We start from the raw sequence: 23,470 nt of genomic DNA on the forward strand, positions 1-23,470 counted from the left end.
GGCTCTTCCTCCTCGCGTCTGACAGACGCGAGTAGAGGATAGCCGATCGGCGGCTCTCCTGACAGGGGGGGTTCGCGCTGATTGGTTATCAGCGCAGCCCCCCCTCGGATCGCCACACTGGACCACCAGGGATGCCCACCCTGGACCACCAGGGTGGGCAAAAAAAAAAAAAAAAAAAACAGAAAAAAAAAAAGTTAAAAAAAAAAAAAAAAAAAAAAAAGCATAGAGAAAAAAGATGCCAGTCAGTGCCCACAAATGGGCACTGACTGGCAACAATCAGTGCTGCCACCCCAGTGTCCATCAGCGCCACCCCAGTGTCCATCAGCGCCACCCCAGTGTCCATCAGCGCCACCCCAGTGTCCATCAGCGCCACCCCACAGTGCCCATCCATGCCCAGTGCCCACCTAGCAGTGCCCATCTGTGCCACCCATAAGTATACATCAGTGCCGCCCATGAGTGCCCATCTGTGCCGCCTATGTGTGCCCATCAGTGCCGCCTATGTGTGCCCATCAGTGCTGCCTATGTGTGCCCATCAGTGCCGCCTATGTGTGCCCATCAGTGCCGCCTGTGTGCCCATCAGTGCCGCCTATGTGTGCCCATCAGTGCCGCCTATGTGTGCCCATCAGTGTCGCATACCAGCGCCGCCAATCAGTGCCACCTCATCTGTGCCCGTCAGTACTACCTCATCGATGTCCATCAGTGCCATCTCATCGGTGCCCATTAGTGCCGCCATATCAGTGCCCGTAATTGAAAGAGAAAACTTATTTACAAAAAAATTAACAGAAAAAAATAAAAACGTATTTTTTTTTCCCAAATTTTCAGCCTTTTTTTAGTTGTTGCGCAAAAAAAAAAAAATCGCAGAGGTGATCAAATACCACCAAAAGAAAGCTCTATTTGTGGGGGAAAAAAGGACGCCAATTTTGTTTGGGTACAGTGTAGCATGACCGCGCAATTGCCATTCAAAGTGCGACAGTGCTGAAAGCTGAAAATTGGCTTGGGCGGGAAGCTGCGTAAGTACCTGGTATGGAAGTGGTTAAATATGTATTGCACTACTGCATAATGATAAGTAAGGGGCATCTACTAAGCTGCTGAAAGAGAAAGAAAAAGGCTTTTCTTATATTGTTTTCTTAATATTTAATGTTGGTAATATACGTTGGTAATCTATTCAGCCAATAGAGTTTACAGGTTTTTTGTATTTCAACCACTTGCCACCCAGGACAATTCTGACATTACTCTCCTACATGTAAAAATCTTAATTTTTTTTGCTAGAAAACTACATAGAACCCCAAAACATTATATATGTTTTTTTTAGCAAAGACCCTAGAGAATACCATAGCGGTCGTTGCAACTTTGTATCTCTCACGGTATTTGTGCAGCAATTTTTCGAACGAGTTTTGTGCTTTAAAAAAATAAAAAATAAACTTAACCAATGTTTTTGCATAATGTGAAAGATGAAGTTACGCAGCGTAAATAGATACCTAACATGTCATGCATTAAAATTGCACACGCTCGTGGAATGGCACCAAACGTTGCTACTTAAAAATTCCCATAGGCGACGCTTTAAATTTCTCTGTGTGCGAGCATATGGGGACAGGGACACTTTAAAAAATATATATTTTATTGTCAAATTTTACTTAATTTTTTTTTTTAGTTTGACACTTTAAACAAAAAATAAAAAATGTTGATCACCTTTATTCCTATTACAAGGAATGTAAACATCTCTTGTAATAGGAATATGGCATGATCGATCCTTCCTTACAGTGAGATATGGGGTCAATAAGACCCCACATATCACCTCTAGGCTGGGAAGTCTGAAATAAAAAAATAAATAAAAAAATGATCTTGGCTTCCCAGCTGAGGAGGCGACGATTGTTTGAATGCAGAGGCCAGGCGTGATGTCGACAATCAGAGAGACTCAGGCGACCATCTGGTCCACCAGAGATCTCTATGGTAAACATCCTCGGCCGGCAGATCCTGTCTCCTACTCACCGATCATAGCGTAGAAGCACCAGAGGGTGGCAGGAGATGCCCCTCTTGCCGCCTTAAGAATGATCAAGCGACAGAACGCTATGATTATTATTATTACAGTGTAGGGAATCGCTGGCTGAAAAAGCCGATATCTGAATGATGCCTATAGCTGCAGGTATAATTCAGATATCACCGCACAAAGTCAAGGATGTCATATGACGGCCGGCAGGCAGGAAGTGGTTAAAGTTGCACTTTTTGTTTGTTTACGTGACTTGGTTTTATTTTGAATGACGTTGTATATCACAACGGCTAAATCTATGTCTGTAGTGCATGTTCAAACCTTAAAGCGGAGATCCACCCAAAAAAAGAAAAAAAAATAGCCAATAAGTCTTAAAAACTAAAACTAAAATTATACTTATCAGAAATGGCTGTTACTAGGCAGATTGTCCTAATCTGCTGCTTTCTCATCCACAGTGAGGTTCTGTGTTCTCCTCCTCGCGTTGCCTCCTAGGAAATGTAGGCACGCTGCCTTATGGGACACACAGGACGGTGTGCCCATTCACAAAATGCTGCGCGCTCACGCATGCGCAGTAGGAAACGGACAGTTAAGCCGCAAGGCTTCACTGCCTGTTTCCCTTAGTGAGGATGGCAGCGCCGGGACCCAGTCCGAGGGATGGATCGGCCTCGGGGAGCAGACATCGCGGGCAACCTGGGCAGGTAAGTGTGCTTACCTGTAGCTGCTGACTTTAAAAAATATATATATATATTTACCGCCGGACCTCCGCTTTAATACGATAAATAATAACATGTTATTAGATTTTTACTCCAAGAGTATATACTGTAATTAGTTTGTAAATTATAGAGACATCTTTAACCACTTAAGGACTGCCTCCTGCAGATATACGTCGGCAGAATGGCACGGCTGGGCACAAGCACGTACCTGTATGTCCTCTTTAGTGCCCAGCCGTGGGTCGCGGGCACGCGCGCCCTGGTCCAAAGCTCCGTGACCGCGGACCCGATTGCCGCCGGAGTCCCGCGATCGGTCCCCAGGGCTGAAGAACGGGGAGAGCCGTGTGTAAACACAGCTTCCCCGTTCTTCACAGTGGCAGCTTTATTGATCGTGTGTTCCCTGATATAGGGAAACACGATCAATGACGTCACATGTCCAGCCCCGCTACAGTTAGAAAAACATAGGAGGTCACACATAACCCCTACAGTGCCACCTAGTGGTTAACTCCCAAACTGCAATTATCATTTTCACAGTAAACAATGCATTTTTATAGCATTTTTTGCTGTGAAAATGACAATGGTCCCAAAAATGTGTCCGCCAAAATGTCGCAGTCACGAAAAAAAACGCTGATCCCCGCCATTAGTAGTAAAAAAAAAAAAATTTATAAAAATGCAATAAAACTATCTCCTATTTTGTAAACGCTCTAAATTTTTGTGCAAACCAATCGATAAAGGCTTATTGCGATTTTGTTTACCAAAAATAGGTAGAATACGTATCGGCCTAAACTGAGGGGAAAAAAAAAAACTTTAGTTTTTTTTTTTCAAAATTGTCGCTCTATTTTTGTTTATAGCGCAAAAAATAAGAACCGCAGAGGTGATCAAATACCACCAAAAGAAAGCTCTATTTGTGGGAAAAAAAGGATGCTAATTTTGTTTGGGAGCCACATCGCACGACCGCGCAATTGTCAGTTAAAGCGACGCCAGGTCTGCATAAAGGTCCGGGTCTTAAGTGGTTAAATGCATTACAATTTAACTAAACCCATTAGATTTTAGTGGTCTAAAATGTACTAGAAAAGTTAGTCAATTAAAATGTACTGGAGATTTTAGTCAACTAAAATATGACTAGAACTAAAACAATTCAGATGACTAGAATACGACTAAAAACGCCATTTTAGTCAAAAGACTATGAAAATTGAAAATGTGCTGCCAAAATTAACACTTCTGTGTAGGGGGGTTAAAGAGGAAGTAAAGCCTCGGTTTAAAAAAAAAAAAAAAAATACTCCCTGCAAGACAAAAGGAATAATAGCATACTAGCTCATTATGAAGTACTTACCTGAGATCGAAGCCCCCGCAGCCGTCCTTGTTCGCCTTCTCCATTGACGCCATCTCTCCCAGAGTGACTTCAGGGTATTGCGGCTCCGGCGATGTGACTGGGCGGAGCCGCAATGACATCACTCCCGCCGCATGCGCGCAGGAGCCGCCACTAACGGCATGATCCCATTCACTAGCGGCACGCTTAGTGTGCCTGCGCCTTTGCCTACGGCGCACATACGCTGTAGACATCGGTGCGGACTTTTTTTCAAATATCTTTTAAACCATGTAAGGTTTAGGAGATATTTGTTGCACCTACAGGTAACCCTTAATCTAGGCTTACCTGTAGGTAAAAAAAGGTCTGTTTACAACCACTTTAAGAGCAGTGGCCACCAATGAAGGGGAAAGGGGTAAAAGGAGTTATATAAACACTGCCACTGCCCACTAATGTGAGGAGTAGGGATAAATTACTGCCACTGACCAATAATGGTAGATGGAGGGGTTAAATAACAATGCTACTAACTCCCAATATAAGGGATGGGGGGGAAGTAATTGTTGGCTTGAACATTCACATGGAAACTCTGAAAAAATGTGCTTGCTGTGCAGTACTGTAAGGTACATGCAGCACTGAGACCTAAGTTGGCCATACGCAGATTTTTGCTTGAACATTCATACGGAAATTCTGAAAAAATCATTTGTCAGAATATACTGTCTTGCCATCACAGAGTCAAATATTTTCACGCAAAAGCCCTTAAAGCGGAGTTCCAACCACAATTAGCATTTTTTAATTGTAAGTCCTTTCATCCTGCGTTTTTATAATATAAATCTGGTCACTTACTATTTTACAATCCGCCGCCGATCCGCATAGATATTCAAAAAAGATAGTTTATAAAACTATATCTACACCGTTGTCATTTTGCTTGTGGGCATTGTGAAGCCTATAGGCACTTGCTTCCTGGAAGTCTTGGATGGGGAGTGATAATTGGACAGCGCACTGCATCCTGGGAAATGATGACACACATTTCCCAGGAGCATTGGAGGGAGATGATGTCAGAATCCTAGGTGGTTTCAAAGGCAGATTTTGTGGGACCGCATAGCAACAGGCATTTCCAGAGGAGTAAAAAAACAATTTTTCTTTTTTTTTTTCTTTTTTAGTCATAAGCTACAGTTTAAAGCAAAGTTGTTTTTTTGATGGAACCTCCACTTTAATAAGTCACAAGACCTGGTATTTAAATGGAATCCCTGATATATTAAACAGGTGTCACTACAATATGTAAACAAATAAATTATGAACAAAAACCACAATCACAGTTAGAATGTTCCTTCAAGAAAACAAAAATAAAAAACAAAAATTTCCATTTTCCATTTTGCTCCTTTGAATTTTCTCATCACTGCATTGCAAAATGAATTATAATTTGGCCTCACTAACCATCAGAGAAACGAACCAACTGACCCCATTAACCATTGGAAAAATCAAGCCAATGTTCTGGGCATTCAAAAATGTTCTAGGCAACTTCTACTGTACAACCAGATTACGTTGATCACACCTTTGATTAATCACCTCCATGCAAAAAACATGTAATCTGGGTATCAGAAAATAAACTTTTCATTCCCAGAAAGCAGTGAGTGCACAGGTTTGCTGTAAACACTCATCTATATAGCCACAAACACTTCACATTGTTTTACTCTGACAAGTGCTTTATAAATAAATAAGAGCTGCCCATTTGGAAAGACTACAAATATGCAATGAATAATTGATTTCGTACAAAGCGGCCTATAGAAAAAGAGAGGGCCTTGGAGGCCAGACTCTGGCCTGTGGACAGCTGTTTGGTCAGCAGAACTAGACAGCTGGTAACTAAAACTCTGCACTCCATCCAACTACTGTACTTAGAAAAGTTTTACACTCCACTGATGAAACTTATTTTTGCAGATTGTTTTTTGAATCAGTTCTCACTATGTGCCATCTCAGAACTCTAAAGATTCTTATAGCCCAGTCCTCAGATCACCCCTTCATTACAAACCTTATATATATATATATATATATATATATATATATATATATATATATATATATATATATATATATATATATATATATATATATATATATATATATATATATATACACACACACACACACACACACACACACACACACACACACACACTTAGCGAGCACTTTATTAGGCATACCTGCTCAGTAACTTAAAATGACAAAGAGCCAATCGTGTGTCTGCAACACAGTATTCCACACTGTCAGGGATTGTTCAGAGATTGTTCAGCCAACAACTAGTGATTATAAGCTAGAACGTTTAATGACAGTCCACAGCTATATAAATAATCTTGACAAAAGAGTTTTACAAAGCATGTGTTGACCTTTGAAGAGGATTTGCTGCAACAGTCCGTCAGCTACAAATATGAAAATGAAACAACAGTAGGCATATAATCACCAAAACTGCACAACCTAACATTGGGAAAAAAACGCCTGTGGTGAGAAATCTTAATTTCTGCTCTGACTTACGAAAATGGCAGGGTCAAATCCTGGCCTACACAACATAAACCATTGATTCTTAAAGTGAATCTGTGCCAAGAATATATGCACTAAAGTTTTTACATATTCTAAACATGCAGCAAAAGAACATTAAAACAAGCCCTCATTTACCTCTGTAGCTATAGGCATTTTCGAGGAATGCATACTCAAAATTCACAACAAAGGCACTGAAATCTTTACAACAGAATATTGGCCTACTGCCAGCCCTTTAGCATCAGATGTGGTGGGTCCACACTGGTAACTTCAATACATAGACCAGGCAAAATGCTGTCAGTTCTTTTTTTTTCAGTGTGGTGCTCCATTGTATCACTATTGTGGTGAGTAGAACTGCATTGAAATGTTACTGGTTACATTTCAATAAAGTTATGTGGAAAAAAAGGAAACAGTGCTATTAGTACAGCTTGCAGGAATGGGTCCTTACATAGGCATGCACAGGGGATGGTGCCGATTGCCCCTAGTGCCCAGGCTTCCCCTGCCCACAGTGCTGCTGGCTTCCCTCCTCTCCCCCGACTGCTGCGGGGGGTGTTTCAGGATTTAGAGTGAGGAAAGGGGGCTAGTAAATATGTAATTTACCCCTCCCTTTTGTAAATGAACACACTCGCTCACTGTGTTCATTCATAACCGAAGCATAGCAAACTGTGTACATAGTTTACTATGCTTCAGTTTGTGAATGAGCAGGAAGCTGCTCAGCACAGACTGCTTCCCATTCCGTCACCATCCAGCACAGCTGAGGCTGTGTGTTTGAGCTTTGGAGTGCACACCCTAATGCAATAGGCTGTGCGCACCTTTGGGCCCTTAATGTAAACAAACACCAGGTGTTTTTAGTTACAAACTGAATGAAAATATGACTTTAGAGCAGGGTTTCTCAACCACGGTTCCTCCATAACAGGGGTCTCAAACTGGCAGCCCTCCAGCTGTTGCGAAACTACAAGTCCCATGAGGCATTGCAAGGCTGACAGCAACAAGCATGATTCCCACATGCAGAGGTATGATGAGACTTGTAGTTTTGCAACAGTTGGAGGGCCGCCCATTTGAGGCCCCTGCACCAGAGGTTTCTAGGGCTTCCTTGAGCAGAGAGTCATTTCTGCCTCTCAGATAAGTTCCCATTGATACCATTGATCTCTTTGGCTATCTGTAAGGGGGTAATTCTTCCCAATGACCACAAGTGTAATCCCACTGATGTATTAGGAGTTGTAAATATAGTTATTTTTAGCAGAGACCGTAAAGTTATTTCAAAGTGTCCTCTGTGTTAAAAAGGTTGAGAAAGGCTGCATTAGAGTCTCAGCCATCATCTTTGAGAGTTATTTACGTCACAATACAAACCGCTAGAGAGGTCAAGGGTAGCCCTTTTTTAAGATCTTTTACTGCTTGTTTAGAATATATAAACTATTTAATGTCCATAGTCTCGGCACAGGTGCACTTTTAATGTATTGGATAAGCTATCTAGGCAATGAACTGGCAATGTAATGCCTTGGGTAATGTTTTCTTGGCACACATTAGACCCCTGAAACCAAATGAGCAACATGTAAATGTTCCAGACTCTCCAAGTATAGCTGCTGGCCAGGGGCAGCCCTAAATAATTGTACCCAATAAAGTGGCCAGTCAATAAATGTATTGTATTCCAAGAACAAACCCTGAAAAGCCAGGGTGTGAAATGAGTTCAAATGACTGACAGAGAAATTTTACTTTCACTAGGCTGTTATATTGTTAGTAGTTGTTTTATTATTATTGGAGAATTGAAATATGCTTTCTTCAGTTTCTGTTTTTAAAGATTCAGGTTCCAACGCTGCAGCCCTTGTTCACAACCTACTGAATATACGGACCTAGAAAATGCATGCAGCCAATGAAATAAGATCTTGGATTTGCCATCCTGTATACCCATTCCAGCTCAGTGGCTAACTGGGCAGCAAGTCCAGTATCAGGATTAACGCCCAAAACAAAGCATCAACTGAAGATCACAGGCTCTTTAACTAGCTTAGGTACATGTCAGTGCTGATCATGAATGTCATTAGAGGGCTAACTTCTGAACGGCTTTCTAATTGAGCCTGACCTTACTATTTATCACAGCATTACTTATTGTATGAGATGCTTACACGCCTAAAGCACAGAACACTAAAGCAGTAAACTCCCTTTTCTAGTACAAATCTGAAAGCAAGAGTGGATATTTGAATGGTAGGTATGAGCAATGATGCTAGTTTTCTCCTGCTTTCATACATCAGCCCCTATGCCTTCATACCTGCAGCAACCAAAGGCTGGAAACAGGTGCAGCTTCCTGTCTACGTTCCACATCACTGCCTGCATTCATTTACTGGGGAATGCTGACACTGTGCTACTTTTCAGAACCATTTGTTTTCCTTACTTGGAATACAGATGTGAATACATACAGGTTTTGGAATCTGTGACCACTTGTGTTACACAGGGATATTCGAGTTGCCGTAACAGGCAATCCTTGCAAGTGATGCATCCAGGCTTCATACAATTAGATGGGCATCAAGATATACAGAGCTGTCCCAAGGGAGCTATAACAAGTGACTAACTACAAGAAGACATGCTTTTTAGCACACACTCCGTTTTCCCAATTTGTTGACTGGGCAACATTATGTCACCCTACATGTGCTGTATTTACTGGCTGGCTGAATGAGAGAGAACCAGCATTGTTATGCATTAGAAGACTGGCGGATGCCTTCTTCTCCAGAATTTTCAAGGGCACACTCAATGGCGAGTCCAGAAATCCATCCTTACACAAGATGAACTCTGGGCACCAAAACTGTCATTTACATTCTTCAATTGTCACAGACGCTATAAGATCACTTTTGTGTGCACCAAATGCTTTTCATCTACCACAGGCTGCCTGCTGAAAACTAGAAAACTAGAGGAGGGGGGCAGAGACCGGACCTGTCACAGGGGGAGAGAGCAGTAGTGATCGGTCTTTATTACAGGAAGCTCCAACACAGAGGGAAATGTTTCACATTGGATTACTGCACAGATCTGGAAGAATAGGGCTGCTTTTACACTGAGACGGGGGGGGGGGGGTGTCGTCGGCAGTAAAGCGCCACTTTATCGTCACTTTTGCGGTGCTATTTGACCGGTAAGGCCTTGTACACACGATCAGTCCAAACTGATGAAAACGGACTGATGGTCTGATGGTCTGATGTGCGTACACACCATCAGTTCAAAATCCGATCGAGTCCAACGCGGTGACGTAAAACACAACGACGTGTTAAAAAAAAATGAAGTTCAATGATTCCAAGCATGCGTCGACTTGATTCTGAGCATGCACGGGTTTTGAACCGATGCTTTTGCGTACTAACCATCGGTTTTGACCGGTCGGTCATCAGTCCGATTTTAAAGCAAGTTTTAAAACTTTGGTCTGAAGGACAAAAGTCTGATGGGCCCACACACGGTAGGTTTGGACTGATGAAACTGAACTTCAGTCCGTGTTCATCAGTTTGGTCTGATCGTGTGTACAGGGCCTTACAGTGCGCTTTTAGCCCGTGCTAGAGGGCGAGAAAGTGGTTAAAACTGTCCGCAAAGCGCAGCGGCGGTTCGGTAGCGATCCACAATGATTTCAATGGGCAGGGACACTGTAGGAGCGCTACAAAATAGGGGACAGGGTTTTTTTTTATTACTATTTTTTATTAGTAATGGCAGCGATCTACGATTTTTATTGGGACTGCGACATTATGGCGGACACATCGGACACTTTTGACACATTTTTGGGACCATTCACATTATACAGCGATCAGTGCTATTAATATGCACTGATTACTGTATAAATGTGACTGTCAGGGAAGGGGTTAACACGAGGGGTTGCGGAAGGGGTTAAATATGTGCCCTGCATAGTGTTTCTAACTGTGGGGGGGGGAGGGGACTGACTGGGGGAGGTGACCGATCTGTGTCCCTATGTACAAGGGACACAGCATCGGTCTCCTCTCTCCCTGACAGGACGTGGATCTCTGTGTTTACACACAGAGATCTACGTCCTTGTCTTTGTCTTTGTAACCGCCGATCGCGGGTACCTGGCGGACATCACGGCCACCAGGCACGCGCATCGGCACTGCAGTGATGCGGCAGGCTCGCGCGCCCCCCAGTGGCCGGAGGAGGCGAGGACGTCTATAGACATCCTCCCGGCAATTGAGAGCCACCTTGTGGCCATCTTTTAACTATAGCCGGGGGAAAACCAAGTGGTTAAAAATTTGAACTAGGGTGGAAAAAAACAAACACTTTGTTTACATTTGCTATGTAAATATAAACTTCCTCTATTGAAGCCTATACCATGAGTTGTTGCTGCATTAAGGAAAACATTTACATTTAATCTGCACGGTACTTTAAAGGGGTTGTAAAGGTTTGTTTTTTATTTTCTAAATAGGTTACTTTAAGCTAGTGCATTGGTTCACTTACCTTTTCCTTCGATTTCCCTTCTAAATGTTTTTTTTCTTTGTCTAAATTTCTCACCTCCTGCTCCTCCTCAGTAAGCTGTTCTGGCTGACTAACCCCCAGCCAGAACAGCTCGGATGATTTGGGGAAACTTACTGAGGAGAAACAGGAAGTGAGAAATTCAGAGAAAGGAAAAAAAAAACATTTAGAAGGGAAAGTGAAGGAAAAGGTTAGTGAACCAACAATAATGCACTAGCTTAAATGAACCTATTTAGAAAATAAAAAACGAACCTCTACAACCTCTTTAACTGCTGTATTTATTGGCGTATAACACTTACTTTTTACCCTGAAAATAGAGGGTAAACTGTGCCTGCGTGTTATACACAGGGGACTGTGGAAAGTTTTTTCCAGAAAATTCCCTCTTAAAATTAGGGTGCGTGTTATACGCCGATAAATACAGTACTTGATGCCCAGGTCTGTTCTGACATTTCTCACATGTAAAAATTGTATTTTTGCTAGAAAGAGAACCAAACAATATATATTTTCTAAAATTAGAGGCCCTGGAGAATAAAATGGTAGTTGTTGCAATTTTTATTTTTATTTTTTATTTGCATAGCCATTTATCAAATGCAAATTATTAGGAAAAACATACAGTCAATCGCATTTTAGTGCACACAAGCACAATAGAATACCCAATTTTTGGTAAAATATAAAAGATGATGATGTTGCGCTGAGTAAATGTAGACCCAATATATCAAGATTTTACATATCAGTGAAATGGCAACAAAATACATTACCTCAAAAGGTGGCGTTTTAAAAGGTTTTACAGGTTACCAGTTTAGAGTTAAACATGAGCTCTGGCCGTAGAATTATTGCTTTAACTCTCTGAGGCAATACCTCCCACGTGTGGTGCAATCATTGTTTACATATGCATGTGGGACCCATATGTGCATTCGCTTTTGCACTTGAGCACCGGGGGGATAGGGTGTTTTACTTTATTCTGTCTGTTTACGTTAACAGATCCCAGTTCTGTCTCTCTTTCCCATGATAGCAGGTAGGGGTGCGCATCTTCACTGGCCTCACGATGCGATTATAATTATCCTGTCCACGATTCGATTCCATTCCGTGATGCATCAAGATTACTCCACGCGTTTTCATCCAAAAAATTCAAGCAGTGAGAGTTTTTTAAAATTATCTGATCTTAAAAAAAATATAAACAAAAACTCTGCATGTAGCAAAGTGGAAACACAGACAACTTAAAGAAGAGCTCCAGACTGACCCCAAAATACTACAAGAGGGGGATCAGAGACTGCGGACATAATACAAGAGATGGACTGCAGACAATGTCCCCATAACGTCCCCCCAAACGACTATGTATGCTATTCCATAAATTATGGTTTATGTACAGCATGTCCAATTGTCTTAGTGATTGATTCACATCACAACTTCATTGATACTTTTTGTTTTATGATTTATGGTTTTGCTCATTACTGCCCCACACATGCAGTGCAAAACCAAAAATCGTACAAAAAAAAAAAAAAAGGGTATCAATTTCAAATCAATGAAGCGGTAATGTGAATCAATCACTAAGACAATAAGACATTCATAAACCATAATTAATGTTGAAATAGCATTGTCATGCTCATTGGTCACTTTAATGTTTTCATAATTTGGCAAATTTGCAGTCCACATAATGGTGCATCAGGTATCTATATATATAAAACTCAACGTGTGTGTGTGTGTGTGTGTGTGTGTATGTGTGTGTATGTATGTATGTATGTATGTATGTATGTATGTATGTATGTATGTTCCAGCATCACGTCCAAACGGCTAAAGATATTAACATGAAACTTGGCACACATGTTACTTATATGTCAGCAACAAACATAGGATAGGTGGTTTAACCCTTACCCACCCCCATTTGCCATGGTCGGGGTTTTCCTTTAAAGTCCCATTCAACTCTATGGGAAATACATGTTACTTCATAACTTCCAAACGGCTGTAGATATTTCGATAACACTTGGTCACATGTTACTTATATGTCCACTTAAACTATAGGATAGTTAATTAATCCCTTAACTACCCCCATTTGTGAGGGTCGGGGTTTTTGTTTAACGTCCCATGCAAATCAATGGGAAATGTATGTTCCCACATAACTTCTGTACGCCTGGAGATATTTCAATAATACCTGGTACACATATTACTTATATGCCAAATAAAAATATATGACAGTTAAATTAACCCTTACCTACACCCTTATATAAAAGATGGGTATATTTATATTAATATGATTTTCCTCCCCAAAAGGTTAAGATAGGAAGACCGGGCAACGCCGGGTATTCAGCTAGTATGATATATAATATGTTATATTACTACTAGTCAGTAGCGGCTGGTGCTCAAAAATTTGGGGGGGCCCAAACAAAAAAAAAAGCCACCACTGTGCCCATCAAGCGCAACCACTGGGCCCATCAAGCGCAACCACTGGGCCCATAAATTGCCACCACTGTGCCAAACGCAGCTACTGTACCCATCAAATGCCACCACTGTGCCCATCAAATGCCACCACTGTGCCAATTTATTGCTGCCAGTGTGCCAATTTATTGCTGCCACTACTGTGCCAGATTATTGCTGCCACTACTGTGCCAGATTATTGCTGCCAGTGTGCCCATCTATTGCCGCTACTGTGCCCCATTAAATGCTGCCAGTGTGCAATGTACCTGATGATGATGACTATCGAGCAGCCTGTGAGTGGAACTGGAGGACAGAGGACAACCGCGGCCGTGTGGCATCTCGGGTCTTTTACAGCAGCTGAGGCAGCCTGTGTGTGCACACTGCACACGGTGTGAGGTGAGCCAAGGAGGAAGGCTCTGGGGAGTTGACTCGGGACCGATCGTTGGGGGATAGACACTCACTCCACGTGTCTCGCATGTTGACGCCGGGCGGCTGGGGATGCTGTCAGCGGGGGGCGGGGAAAAAGGCGTGGCTAATGCCCACGGCTCCTTCCAGTTTATCGAGGGGCGGGAAAAGAGGCGCGGCTAACGCCCAGGGCTCCATCGGCTGCTTTCACTTCTTTGACAAGGCAAATAGCGGTGCGCGGGTGACATCATCGTATAATCGATTTTTGCAAGTCGTAGCATCGATGCCGCATTGTGGATGGTCAAATCGCGATGCATCGATGCTACGATTAATTTCAACACCCCTAATAGCAGGTGGCCGGCGGACATCCCACCCGCAACACCTACGCTAATTTGCAGGAACGAGCAGACCTGCCACAGTATAATGACGGCGGCTGGTCGGCAAGTGGTTAATCAATACAGAGGTCATCCGAAAATACAATAGAAATACACTGCAACACATGACATCACTTTCGATTTTTTATTCTGTCGTACAAGAATTTTTTGGCAACTTTAGTAACCTTTCCATTTTCGATATGTGACTAGCATGAACGGATCTGTCGTCCAATTTTCGGATCGTGTGTACGGGTCAAAAGTCTCAGCACTGGATTTCAGCACTTACAGTATTGGACAGGCTGAATATAATTAAATTTTCCCAATCGCAGCCACACATTGAACAGGAATCACTGGAGGTAGTTTATGATTACATAGCAAATGTAAAAAATAGCCATTCTAATGCCGCGTACACACAACTGTTTTTCGGGTAGTAAACAATTACATTTTTAATGGTCTAGAAAAAACAAAGTTTTTTTCAACCCGATCGTTAAAACGGCCTTGCCTACACACGATCATGGAAAAAAAATGCTCTAGCAAAGCGCGGTGACGTACAACACATACAACGGCACTATAAAGGGGGAGTTCCATTCGGATGGCGCCACCCTTTGGGCTGCTTTCGTGTTAGTAAAAGACGATTCGCGATTTTCAGTCTGTTACAGCGTGATGAATGTGCTTACTCCATTACGAACGCTAGTTTTACCAGAACAAACGCTCCCGTCTCATAACTTGCTTCTGAGCATGCGCGTTTTTTTCACGTCGTTAAAGCCCACACACACGACCATTTTTTACGTCGTTAAAAACGTTGTGAAAAATTAGAGCATGTTCTAAATTTTTAATGGCCATTTTTTACATTGTGAAAAATGCTCTGGAGCCCACACACGATCGTTTTTAATGACATACAAAAAAATACGTAATTTTTTACAACCCGAAAAACGGTCGTGTGTACGCGGCATCAGAGTTAAGCTTTAGGGAATTCTGCAGATTTTTGGCAACTTTTGAAAGTATATGCTTAGATGAGGTTTTTGTGATTGGGTTTAGAGTTTAACCACTTAAGGACCGCCTCCTGCACATATACGTCGGCAGAATGGCACGGCTGGGCACAAGCACGTATATATACGCTCTGTACTTGTACCCAGCCGTGGATCGCGGCGCGCTCCCGCGACCCGGTCCGAAGCTCCGGGACCGCGCTCGAGTGCGGCGATCGGTCCCCGGAGCTGAAGAACGGGGAGAGCCGTGTGTAAACATGGCTTCCCCGTGCTTCACTGTGGCGGCGTATCGATCGCGTCATCCCCTTTATAGGGGAGACACGATCGATGACGTCACACCTACAGCCACACCCCCCCTACAGTTGTAAACACTCACAAAGTGAAGCCTATTTGTGTTTATAGCGCAAAAACGAAAAACTGCAGATGTGATCAAATACCACCAAAAGAAAGCTCTATTTGTGGGGAAAAAAGGACGCCAATTTTGTTTGGGAGCCACGTCGCACGACCGCGCAATTGTCTGTTAAAGTGACGCAGTCCCGAACTGTAAAAACACCTTGGGTCTTTAGCCAGCATATTGGTCCGGGGCTTAAGTGGTTAAAGAAATCCTGAACACCAGATACTCATGTTTATAGGTTGATGGCTATTTAACAGAAGCATATATTGTACATAAAAAAATGATTCCAAAACATCAATGGATTACAGTGTTTCTCTCATTTTTATGTACATGGAGAGTACCCCACCCAGGTAGGAGAACTTGTTTGCTGCAATTTATAGAGCATTATTCTCAGGCTTCTGAATACACGCCAGCTTGGTGACACCATCGTTTGTCTTTGATCACCATCCTTACTGCCAGGTCTTAGAAGGTGGTTACACGTTTCTATAGATTTACTGTAATTAGAGATGTACACCAGCAAACTGGATACAGAAATGGACTAATACATGGAGACCTTACCAAACTGACTTTCTCCACTTGACAATACATGTCACAGATAAAGCAGATTTAAAGTATATGCCAGTGCTCACAAGAACTAATCTAAAATGCATTCTTACCTAAACAATTTGGGTAAATTAAAATCTATTTGGCTGCTATTCACTCTAGCTGGGTTCACACTTGTGCAAACACAGACATTGCATGTGAGTCGCACAACATTGCTGGGCAGATCACATGCGATGTCTGTGCAATGTGAATTCAGCCATACAAACTGTATGGCTAAAAAAATCGCATTGCAGTCACTCCAAAATGGTTCAGGACCCTTTTTTTGGTCCACACCTGAATCAGATCACATGGGTGTTCACACCAATGAGATGCGATTTCTGCACCATTTGACAGTTCACACTGCAATCTGCGAACCAATCTGGTGGTGTCATTAACTTTCTATTGACACCCGCAGTGGTTCCAAGAGAGCAGTGTGAACTGGCTGCAAGTGACATGCCATGCAGGAACCCACACAGGAATCACGCTGGTTCCCGCATCGCATATGTGTGAACCAGGCCCTTAACCCTCTGTGTTTTTTAGTTTAACATGTTGAGCTTGTAAACTGGTAATATTTTTACCTAAGCACTTGCAATTTACAACTTTCACTTTTGCTTTCTCAGAGCTGCTTCCCTGAACTTCTGATCTTCCCAGGTAAGAGATAACAGTAGACAGTGCAGTCTGTGGTCAGTCTGTTAGGTTGGAGAAGGGAGGGGGTGCATGAAGGAGAAGGGGAGTGCCTTGCAATCCTAGGCTATAGGCCTGTCTGTATCTATTGATGCACACAGTGTAGGCAGACACTGAATGCAATGGTGACACCATAGGACACTGCAAGAGGAAGGGACCACCCTGATAAAAGAAACCCAGGGGCAATGATCAAGTCACCGGCTTAAACTGGAACAGAGGCAAGGATTACCAGCTCTTTTACATGGGCAGCAGTGCCTACCACCCTCTGAAACAACAATTTGTGGTGGATTGCTTTTCAGAGGGAGACAGAGCAAAAGATGCCAGGCCAGGAGAAATGTTTTTTTTTTTTATATTTTAATACAAGATGAACTTTGCATTAAAATACCACACTGAAAACCAAGCATTTGGCACACGCCCATTGACCTTCATGGGTGCATTTTCCAGGTGGTACCATCTGTCAAACTCTGTATTGCAGCCACAGCATGTGAACAGACCAGTCTGGCTGCAATAGTACAATTTAGCTGGGCGACTGGGGTTCTAAAACCATGGCTCAACCACCTGTATATACTGCCCCTGTGAAAGAGCCTAAAAGAATGGAGCTGCATCCCAAGTAAATGACTAAATAAGGTGCCAGACTACTAAAAAAATCACAGGGTTCAATGTCACTTTAAATTTCTCCCTGAATGCTTTTGGCAAATAAAATGCAATTGCCTGCTATGCCCTCTGCACACCAACCATTTTCTTGGCACAGCCTTTAATAAATAAGCATGTATAGAGCACATATATCACCTATAACATTGTAAACTATAATAACACAAATGATGTTTGCAGGGAAATAAAACCAGGTAACTGCAGGCAAAAATAATGTGACGGTGTTGTCACCAGAACCCAAAATCCAGATCTTGGAGGTGTTAGAAAAAACCTCAACCAGGTTCCTCCGCACAATACCAGAGCTGAGAAGCTTTCACTTATTTCAGTGTTCTCCCCAGAATGTCTCCTTCTAGGAATCCCTGTGTAAGGTACATTGCCCTATGTACACGGCAATGCTCAGACAAAATCCTCATCAAAGCCCAGGTTTACACTCACAGCGGGAATCAGATCTTACCAGTTCAGCTGAACTTGCACAATTTAATACCTGCATGTCAGTCCCGACTTTGGGGGCGATTTCAGAGACATCTGTGCAGATGTTAATGGAAGTCTCACCCCAAAAGTAGTACAGAATCTACTCCGATTGGAATTTGTGCCATTGCCGGCAATTTGGCATGTGATTTAACATGTCAGATCGCATCAATGTGAACCAGGGCAAAGGGGAACTCACCTCCACACAGACAAGTCCCCCATATACAGGGGAACTCACCTCCACACAGACAAGTCCCCCCATGTACAGGAGAACTCACCTCCACACAGACAAGTCCCCCCATGTACAGGAGAACTCACCTCCACACAGACAAGTCCCCCCATGTACAGGAGAACTCACCTCCACACAGACAAGTCCCCCCATGTACAGGAGAACTCACCTCCACACAGACAAGTCCCCCCATGTACAGGAGAACTCACCTCCACACAGACAAGTCCCCCCATGTACAGGAGAACTCGCCTCCACACAGACAAGTCCCCCCATGCACAGGAGAACTCGCCTCCACACAGACAAGTCCCCCCATGCACAGGAGAACTCGCCTCCACACAGACAAGTCCCCCCATGCACAGGAGAACTCGCCTCCACACAGACCAGTCCCCCCATGCACAGGAGAACTCGCCTCCACACACACAAGTCCCCCCATGCACAGGAGAACTCGCCTCCACACAGACAAGTCCCCCCATGCACAGGAGAACTCGCCTCCACACAGACAAGTCCCCCCATGTACAGGAGAACTCGCCTCCACACAGACAAGTCCCCCCATGTACAGCAGAACTCGCCTCCACACAGACAAGTCCCCCCATGCACAGGAGAACTCGCCTCCACACAGACAAGTCCCCCCATGCACAGGAGAACTCGCCTCCACACAGACAAGTCCCCCCATGCACAGGAGAACTCGCCTCCACACACACAAGTCCCCCCATGCACAGGAGAACTCGCCTCCACACAGACAAGTCCCCCCATGCACAGGAGAACTCGCCTCCACACAGACAAGTCCCCCCATGCACAGGAGAACTCGCCTCCACACAGACAAGTCCCCCCATGCACAGGAGAACTCGCCTCCACACAGACAAGTCCCCCCATGCACAGGAGAACTCGCCTCCACACAGACAAGTCCCCCCATGCACAGGAGAACTCGCCTCCACACAGACAAGTCCCCCCATGCACAGGAGAACTCGCCTCCACACAGACAAGTCCCCCCATGCACAGGAGAACTCGCCTCCACACAGACAAGTCCCCCCATGCACAGGAGAACTCGCCTCCACACAGACAAGTCCCCCCATGCACAGGAGAACTCGCCTCCACACAGACAAGTCCCCCCATGTACAGGAGAACTCGCCTCCACACAGACAAGTCCCCCCATGTACAGGAGAACTCGCCTCCACACAGACAAGTCCCCCCATGCACAGGAGAACTCGCCTCCACACAGACAAGTCCCCCCATGTACAGGAGAACTCGCCTCCACACAGACAAGTCCCCCCATGTACAGGAGAACTCGCCTCCACACAGACAAGTCCCCCCATGTACAGGAGAACTCGCCTCCACACAGACAAGTCCCCCCATGTACAGGAGAACTCGCCTCCACACAGACAAGTCCCCCCATGCACAGGAGAACTCGCCTCCACACAGACAAGTCCCCCCATGCACAGCAGAACTCGCCTCCACACAGACAAGTCCCCCCATGCACAGGAGAACTCGCCTCCACACAGACAAGTCCCCCCATGCACAGGAGAACTCGCCTCCACACAGACAAGTCCCCCCATGCACAGGAGAACTCGCCTCCACACAGACAAGTCCCCCCATGCACAGGAGAACTCGCCTCCACACAGACAAGTCCCCCCATGCACAGGAGAACTCGCCTCCACACAGACAAGCCCCCCCATGCACAGGAGAACTCGCCTCCACACAGACAAGTCCCCCCATGCACAGGAGAACTCGCCTCCACACAGACAAGTCCCCCCATGTACAGGAGAACTCGCCTCCACACAGACAAGTCCCCCCATGTACAGGAGAACTCACCTCCACACAGACAAGTCCCCCCATGTACAGGAGAACTCGCCTCCACACAGACAAGTCCCCCCATGTACAGGAGAACTCGCCTCCACACAGACAAGTCCCCCCATGTACAGGAGAACTCGCCTCCACACAGACAAGTCCCCCCATGTACAGGAGAACTCGCCTCCACACAGACAAGTCCCCCCATGTACAGGAGAACTCGCCTCCACACAGACAAGTCCCCCCATGTACAGGAGAACTCGCCTCCACACAGACAAGTCCCCCCATGTACAGGAGAACTCGCCTCCACACAGACAAGTCCCCCCATGTACAGGAGAACTCGCCTCCACACAGACAAGTCCCCCCATGTACAGGAGAACTCGCCTCCACACAGACAAGTCCCCCCATGTACAGGAGAACTCACCTCCACACAGACAAGTCCCCCCATGTACAGGAGAACTCACCTCCACACAGACAAGTCCCCCCATGTACAGGAGAACTCACCTCCACACAGACAAGTCCCCCCATGTACAGGAGAACTCACCTCCACACAGACAAGTCCCCCCATGTACAGGAGAACTCACCTCCACACAGACAAGTCCCCCCATGTACAGGAGAACTCACCTCCACACAGACAAGTCCCCCCATGTACAGGAGAACTCACCTCCACACAGACAAGTCCCCCCATGTACAGGAGAACTCACCTCCACACAGACAAGTCCCCCCATGTACAGGAGAACTCACCTCCACACAGACAAGTCCCCCCATGTACAGGAGAACTCACCTCCACACAGACAAGTCCCCCCATGTACAGGAGAACTCACCTCCACACAGACAAGTCCCCCCATGTACAGGAGAACTCACCTCCACACAGACAAGTCCCCCCATGTACAGGAGAACTCACCTCCACACAGACAAGTCCCCCCATGTACAGGAGAACTCACCTCCACACAGACAAGTCCCCCCATGTACAGGAGAACTCACCTCCACACAGACAAGTCCCCCCATGTACAGGAGAACTCACCTCCACACAGACAAGTCCCCCCATGTACAGGAGAACTCACCTCCACACAGACAAGTCCCCCCATGTACAGGAGAACTCACCTCCACACAGACAAGTCCCCCCATGTACAGGAGAACTCACCTCCACACAGACAAGTCCCCCCATGTACAGGAGAACTCACCTCCACACAGACAAGTCCCCCCATGTACAGGAGAACTCACCTCCACACAGACAAGTCCCCCCATGTACAGGAGAACTCACCTCCACACAGACAAGTCCCCCCATGTACAGGAGAACTCACCTCCACACAGACAAGTCCCCCCATGTACAGGAGAACTCACCTCCACACAGACAAGTCCCCCCATGTACAGGAGAACTCACCTCCACACAGACAAGTCCCCCCATGTACAGGAGAACTCACCTCCACACAGACAAGTCCCCCCATGTACAGGAGAACTCACCTCCACACAGACAAGTCCCCCCATGTACAGGAGAACTCACCTCCACACAGACAAGTCCCCCCATGTACAGGAGAACTCACCTCCACACAGACAAGTCCCCCCATGTACAGGAGAACTCACCTCCACACAGACAAGTCCCCCCATGTACAGGAGAACTCACCTCCACACAGACAAGTCCCCCCATGTACAGGAGAACTCACCTCCACACAGACAAGTCCCCCCATGTACAGGAGAACTCACCTCCACACAGACAAGTCCCCCCATGTACAGGAGAACTCACCTCCACACAGACAAGTCCCCCCATGTACAGGAGAACTCACCTCCACACAGACAAGTCCCCCCATGTACAGGAGAACTCACCTCCACACAGACAAGTCCCCCCATGTACAGGAGAACTCACCTCCACACAGACAAGTCCCCCCATGTACAGGAGAACTCACCTCCACACAGACAAGTCCCCCCATGTACAGGAGAACTCACCTCCACACAGACAAGTCCCCCCATGTACAGGAGAACTCACCTCCACACAGACAAGTCCCCCCATGTACAGGAGAACTCACCTCCACACAGACAAGTCCCCCCATGTACAGGAGAACTCACCTCCACACAGACAAGTCCCCCCATGTACAGGAGAACTCACCTCCACACAGACAAGTCCCCCCATGTACAGGAGAACTCACCTCCACACAGACAAGTCAGTACAGCTATGCCCATTCCAGACACCATTAATGATGTGTGCTCAGTATAACATAATGCTGCCTGTACCCAGCCAATGCCCAGCTGTGTGTATGTATATGACTGCTGTATGAAGTGTGTGTGTATGACTGTATGTATGTATGTATGTATGTATATATGTATATATATGTATATATGTATATGTATATATATATATATATATATATATATATATATATATATATATATATATATATATATATATATATATGTGTATGTGTATGAAGTGCGTATGTATGTATATGGCTGTTGCATGAAGTGTGTGTATATATATATATATATATATATATATGAAGTTTATGTATATGACTGCTACAGGAAATATATATATATATATATATATATATATATAAACTTCACAAACACACACACTTCATACAACTGTCAGGTACATAAATTTCATATACACACACACGCACTTCATACAACAGTCATGTTCATACACACACACACACAACAGTCATACACCACACACACACACTTCATATTATGAAGTGTGGCTGTGTAGACACACACATAGACAGACCCAGAAACACACACACACACAGGGAGGGAAGGTGTGAGGAGCGGAGGTGCAGAATGTATAGTGAGGGTCTCGCTCTTCTCCTTTGTCTATGGATGAACAAAGCAGACTGTGCTGCTATCTCGGGATGACATTGCCTTTACCTGCAGGCTCTGGGCTCTCCTCCTCCGTCTCCCGTTCAGCTCGTCATCCCCGGAGCCGGGTGCATTGCTGGGCTTGCTGCAGATGACTCCTCCACACTCTGCCCCCGGTCTGACATGTTGGAGGGTGCCCGCTATTCCTTGTCTGTGCGGTCCGCCGCGGTGTGCTCCCTCCCTCTCCCTCCTCCTCCTCTCACCACCGCGGTCTATGGTGTCCTGACAGAAAGGGGCTCAGCACATGGGAATGCTGCTGGCGGAGAATGAACGGAGCCGGGCAGAACGGGGAGGAGGACAGCGGCTCTCCCCCGTCTTTGAATCCATATCACTGGGCTGTAGGAGAGCCCGCTCCTCCCGGTGTCCCCGCCCCTTCTCCTCGCTCCTCTGTGAGGAGATGTCAGGAGAACATTGGGCTGCCAGCTTTATGGGGCTTTCTGTGAGCACAGGCTACATACTACTAGTGTGGTCCATGTCTGAGCCTGGAACTTCTCTAGAGAAGAAGCCACACATTATTACTGGAGAATTCCTACACATTGTCATTGGGGGACTCCTTTCCGAATATATGGCCCTTTAAAGTGGAATTAGGGCTCATTCACACAGGACGCCAAGGTTTTAGTGCCCTCCATTCACCCACCCAGGCGTGTCGCCTTTTGGTGGGCAATAATG

General features: G+C 45.2%; 1 protein-coding gene across 3 annotated transcripts in view; it reads right to left on the bottom strand.

Moving 5' to 3' along the window:
* The window catches only part of ST6GAL2 (ST6 beta-galactoside alpha-2,6-sialyltransferase 2), a 241,040-nt gene extending 217,843 nt beyond the window's left edge, over positions 1–23,197 (bottom strand). For 2 of the 3 annotated variants that reach the window (XM_040336457.1, XM_040336456.1), the window contains exon 1: positions 22,811–23,197. The gene's annotated coding sequence lies outside the window, so the exon portion shown is untranslated. The remainder of the gene's footprint in view (positions 1–22,810) is intronic. The other variant, XM_040336455.1, reaches the window with a different exon arrangement.
* Between the last annotated feature and the right edge of the window lie 273 nt (positions 23,198–23,470).

This window comes from Rana temporaria, chromosome 2 (assembly GCF_905171775.1).
Source record: "Rana temporaria chromosome 2, aRanTem1.1, whole genome shotgun sequence".
Lineage (NCBI taxonomy): Eukaryota > Metazoa > Chordata > Amphibia > Anura > Ranidae > Rana > Rana temporaria.